The sequence below is a fragment of the Pinus tabuliformis genome, chromosome X, assembly GCF_031772625.1.
Source record: "Pinus tabuliformis cultivar Carrire ecotype Pingquan chromosome X, CPIR1, whole genome shotgun sequence".
Lineage (NCBI taxonomy): Eukaryota > Viridiplantae > Streptophyta > Pinopsida > Pinales > Pinaceae > Pinus > Pinus tabuliformis.
The window spans coordinates 368,469,504-368,475,729 of record NC_142308.1 but is presented as its reverse complement, the minus strand read 5'-3'; positions in this window follow the sequence as shown (position 1 = coordinate 368,475,729).

Sequence of the window (6,226 nt, the reverse complement as noted above, 5' to 3'; positions counted from 1 at the left end):
AAAATGTAGGACACTTGTTGGATCATCGTTTTTGTATAAGTATGAAGGCTTTAGCCTTAGATAGGTTGTTGAAATTCTCGTATTGCTATTGTAATTTTGGAGCACATTTCAGTTTTCGTTCCTTTTTGTAAGCCAATTTGGCATGATATCAGTTATGAATAAAGAAGGCAGTTTGTGATCTAGTTCTGAGTTTTTCTTAAGGAGACTATAGCTCTCAGGTTAGGGCCCAACCTGAGAGCCATAGATCCCCTCTGCTGTAGTGTTGTTTCCATTTCATTTCAGCACTGTGAGCTTTCCATTTACACATGTAATTCGAATTACAGGTTGTTGAGTTGGTCTTTTTCATGAGTTAGATAGGAGATTGCTTATAGTGAATTTGTTTCCATTTGCTTAGTGTAGCAGAGGATAGATATAATCGATTGGAGCTCCAACAAAAAGGTTGTTAAGGCTCACTGCCGTCTCATCTGGGATTGGAGTGAAGTCCATGATTAACCACCAAAAATACGCATTTCTTTATTCCATGATTGCTGCCAACACAGTCACGTTAAGTTAGCTGCTTCTACATGATTCACACCTGCACCACACTTCCTTACCACAGCTTCATGCACGTTCTCTTTCACGTTTAGATTGCTGCTCATCGAATTTACAAGCACAAGTAGTTTAGGTTGATGCATTTTTGGTTAAATGACAGTCATAAGCATTTGTTTCACTTACACTGCTCTCTCTCGTTCCATCACTTTGTCCTCCATCTTGATCACGCATGTAGACATCTCTTTGACCCCTGCTCCGCTCTGTTACCTCAAAAAGTCTTTCATTCCTCATGTATTCCCATTCTCTAGCCTTTCGTTGACATAGCCCTTCACCTTCCATCCTCCTCCCTACACTCACTTCCCATCCTAATCTTCCACTTCTAAAGCCATCGCCAGCCTCATCCCTACCTTACACATCTCCCTCTACCATTTCATCATTCCTCCATCACTCCAAACACTCACGATAGGTCATCCTGTAGCCATTTATAGACATCCTGTAGGATTCTCCACAGCCATCCTGTAGGAGGCCACTCTCTCGGTTGCTGAGCATCTGAATGCGAGGAACCTCTGTGGATGGGTGCTAAGGATCCCTAGGGACCTCTCCTAGCCTCCCCAACCTATCCCACGCTTTCCTTCCTTCTCCATCCCATCTACACAACCAAACCCTAGTTAGCTCAAGATCACCATCATCCCACACACTTAACAGAAAATACAAAAACATAACTTTCATGATGCAAGTAGTTTAGAACGATGCATTTTCATTTATCAGAGGTAGTGACAGCATTGGTAGAAGTTGCATTTACATTCCATGCATTGTAGAGGTCAGACTAGTTAAATTAGGGTTTCCTAGGTTTACATGCTTTGATTTGCTTTCAATCCATTTTTGTCAGGTAGAGTAACTTTCCTTTGAGATTAGCTTTCGTCCATCAATTAGCAAGCTTCTTCTGAGAGCCTATAGAAGTTGGCTTGAGCCCTAGCGGACTTGTGCCAGCTGACCAAGTGACAGCTGCGACAAGAGCTAGTACTTGTGCATATAGCACCGTCGCTTCCAAGTTTGTACGAACTACCGGGTTGATAAAATGAGAGACAGGAAGCCCCAGGAGTTGTAGCACTATTGCTACAATACTGGAGCTCACCATCTTTTTGGCGCCGTTGCCGGGGAAGCGTCAGAGTATTAGTAATTGTTGCTTTTCTTCTACTTCCATACTCTTACTTCTGCTCAGTAGTTTACTTCATTTCCCTTTTTGCAAAAGTAGCTTAGCATTTCTTGCTTTCCTAGATTAGCATTTCCTGCTTTCCTAGATTAATATTTCTTGCTTTCCTAGATTAGCTTTCCAATTTTGCAATTTCGTTTGAGCAATATAGTTAGTTGTAGATCACTTTGTTTCAGTTTTGCAGGTACCAAAGAAAAAACAAAAGCTCAAAACAAAAGAAAGAAAAGTCCTTTCCATTTCATGCCTCGTAGGAACCGTGATAGATCAGGCAAATTCCTACCAAACACCCCCACCACATCACTGAGTCACCCTTCACTCTTCTTTGGTGACCGTGACCCAGAGGAACCTATAGGTGAACATCCGAAGATATACCAAGACCCTATAGAAGAAGAAGAGTTAGAGACCACTCCATCTGTAGCCATGGCTGATAATAGGAGAGAAGATGAGCGAATAGAAGGAGCTTTCCCCATCCGAGAGACCAATGGAGAGATGAAAATGAAAAACATTAGCCCCTCTGCTTTGCCTCACTTCCATGGACTGACCACTGAGGATCCTGATACCTTCTTGTTTGAGTTTGTTGTCCTTTGTAGAACCTATGACTATACTGAAGATGAGCAAAAGCTGAAGCTTTTCCCTTCCACCCTTAAGGATGCAGCCCTACGCTGGTTCATGGGATTACCTGGGAATAGCATAGCTACTTGGGCTCAGATGCAGCAAGCCTTCAATACCAAGTATAGGGATTATTGTAGGTCCAAGGAAACTAAGGGAGAGATCTTTCAAATGACCATGGGGAATGATGAGTCTTTAGAGGATTATGAGGAGAGGTTCCAACTTAGCTATAAATGGGCCAGGTGCACACTTGACCCTGAATCCCTCAAGTTGGTTCTACTCCGAGGAGTCCCTGAAGATCTCTTAGACACCCTTCACATGTTAGCTGGGGGGGACATTTACCAACTGCCTTATGAGGACATCAAGACTGTGTTCCGAAATCATTCTAGGGCAGCTAGGAAAAGAGGGAGAGGAAATCTCCTCTCCACTGGTGTCCCTTTCTCCAAACATGAGTTTACAAACCAATTAGAAGATCTTAAGAGTGAGGTGAGACAGAACATTGCCATGCAGCTGGACACATTCAGGATCCAGCAGAAGAAAGAAGAAGCTGAGAGAGCCTTGGCTATCTTCTGTCCTAGGTGCACCAGAAGACACCCTAAGAACGAATGTCCATTGCATTCGGTTGAAGTGTGTTTCGTTTGTGAGGAGGACCACCCAACAAATCAGTGTCCAACCTTACCTGGATTTAAAGCCATGTACCAAGGGACTGAAGCCCCCACTGAACCTCTCTACTTCATCAACCAACGGAGGCCTCAAGGATCTAGACCTTATCAGCAGGGGATGCAAGGGGCATCTCAAGCTTATTACAACCCCAACCAATCGACTCCTATGCCTTCCTGGGGTCCCCCTGCTCATCCTTCTTGGTCCATGCCTCCTCCATGGTCTTATCCACCTCAGTATTCTACTCAACCTCCCTCTCATCCATATCACTCACATACCCAGTCGCAGCCTCAATGTTGTGCTCCTCAGTCGGGGTGGAGGCCCCAATACAACACTCCTCCTGCCATTTTGCCTCCACCACCAGTTCAACCTCAGCCTTTACCTCCTGCTCCTCCTAGGCAACCTCAGATGCCTGCTCAACCGAACCCGAACCCCAACAATAGACAGGCTCAGCAGGTATATACTGGGGAGACCTCATGCCCTACCTATGTTGTGGAGATCCAGGAGATCAATCTTAGATCTGGAAAGACTCTTCCAGATCGCCAACCTCCTCCCCCAGAGGATGAGGAAAACCATCAGGAGAGTGAACCAAAGCCTATTCCACCCTTTCCTGAGAGACTAACAGCCACCACACAACCTAACCCCGAAGAAGATGAGCTTTTGGGTGAGCTCAAGCAGTTGTGTGTAAAAATCCCACTTCTCCAAGCCATCAAGGATGTGCCTATATATAACAAGCTGGTTAAGGAGAAGTGTTTCAAACACCCAGGCAGACGGAAGAAAGATGCCTCAACTATCAATGTCATAGGACAACTGTCTGACCTTATGCTAGGACAAGTCATCTGCCCAAAGTACCTAGATCCTGGAAGCCCTGTAGTAGATGTTCACATCAATGGCACCATTATCCCCCACACCTTGATTGATCTGGGGGCAGCCATCAATGTGATGACCAGAGATACCATGCTTAAACTCAATCTTCAGGGTTCCTTGAGGAAGACCTCGACAGTACTGCAATTAGCAGATCGCTCCACCGTGACTCCCGAAGGGATTGTGGAGGATGTCTTGGTCTCTATTGATTCTTGGGAATACCCTACAGACTTCCTGGTTCTGCAACCAAAGGCCAAGCTTACTGGATATCCTCTCATCTTGGGAAGGCCGTGGTTAGCTACTGCAGATGCTTACATAAGTTGTCGGGCAGGAAACATGACCATCAAGAATGGTCCCATGTCCAAGCAGCTAGTCCTATACCCTCCTGCCCAACCTTCTTTAGAGCATGATTTACCACTCTGGTTGGAGGAAGGAGAGGAAGACGAGGTGTACTCTGCACCTCTGTGCACCCTAGATACCAATAGAAGAGACCCTCCTACTGAGGATGATCTGATTGAGACCCTGATCCAGAATCCACCTTCCAGTGCACTATTTTTAGAGAAGTTGGTGGAGGATGCCCAAGCTAGCACCTCAGTGGACCTTTGTACAACCGGCCCTGTCACTCCCAGAGTCAAAAGTGTGGAGTTTGGCCCTGAGAGAGCATTAAAGATCAGCTCCTCCCTATCTCCTTCCCAGGAGAAGGAGTTGTGTAGCCTATTGGCCAGCCACTTAGATGCCTTTGCTTGGAGCTATAAGGAGATGAAAGGAGTCCATCCCTCGGTCTGTACCCATCATATATACATCAAAGAGGATTGTAAACCAGTTAGGCAACCCCAGAGGAGAATGAATCCAGCCCTTAAGGACATTGTCAAGGAAGAGTTGCAAAAACTGTTGGATGCTGGATTCATCTACCCCATCTCAGATAGTGAATGGGTGTCCCCTCTAGTGTTGGTTCCCAAGAAGAATGGGAAGTGGAGAATCTGTGTAGATTACCGTGAGCTGAACAAAGCTACCAAGAAAGACCATTTCCCCCTACCCTTCATAGATCAAGTGTTGGATGGACTGGCAGGAAAGAAGTTCTTCTCTTTCCTGGATGGGTTTAGCGGGTACAATCAAATCCAAATCAGCCGGAAGACCAAGATAAGACCACCTTCACCTGTCCTTGGGGTACCTTTGCCTACAGAGTCCTTCCCTTTGGGCTATGCAATGCTCCTGCTACTTTTCAGAGAGCTGTCTTGAGCATCTTCTCGGAGTTGGTCCATGATGCAGTGGAAATTTACATGGATGACTTTACCCCTTATGGGGCCAACTTCCAGGAAGCATTGTCCAACTTGGGAAAGGTCCTAACCAAGTGCACTGACATGAAATTGTCCCTTAGTCCTGAAAAATGTGAATTCCTAATGACTGAGGGGACCATGCTAGGCCATACTATTTCTTCCCAAGGATTGCAGGTGGATCCCAACAAAATTGCTCTCATCAAGAGGGTTCCACCTCCTCAAAAAGTAAGGGATGTCCGGAGTTTCTTGGGATTAGCAGGATACTACCGGAGATTCATTAAGGACTTCAGCAAGTTAGCCTCACCATTGTTTGGTCTGTTGGCAAAAGATGTGGAATTTAAGTGGACCGACGATTGTCAGAGGAGTTTGAATGAGATAAAGGACAAGTTGGTGTCAGCACCAATCTTGAGAGGTCCAAACTGGGCCCTACCTTTCCACATCCACACTGACGCCTCAAACAAAGCCATAGGTGCAGCCTTAGGACAAGTTGAGGAAAAACTTCCATATGCCATTTACTTCGTTAGCAAAAACTTGTCCAAAGCCGAGCTGAACTACACTGTAACCGAGAAGGAATTCTTAGCTGTGGTCCATGCACTGAACAAGTTCCGACATTATATTACCGGTTACCAGACTTTTGTACATACTGACCATGCTGCTATTAGATACTTGATGAATAAACCAGATGTGAATGCTCGTATTATTAGATGGTTACTTTTCTTGCAGCATTTTGATCTAACCATTGTTGATAAACCAGGGAGAGAAAATGTTGTTGCTGACTTCTTGTCTAGATTGGATTTGTCTGCAGATGAAGATGGGACGGTGGATGACCAGATGCCTGATGAGCATCTATTTGCTATATCAGTACTCTCTCCATGGTTCGCTGATATAGCAAACTACCTTGTTTCAGCTCAGTTCCCTCCGCACCTCTCTTCAAAAGAGAAGAGCAAAATCATCAGAAAGAGTGCCTCATTTACCTGGATTGGGGGCAATCTGTTCAAGCTTGGCCCCGATCAGATCTTAAGGCATTGTGTAAGGGAAGAGGAAGTCTTTGACATCCTCCTCACCTGTCACG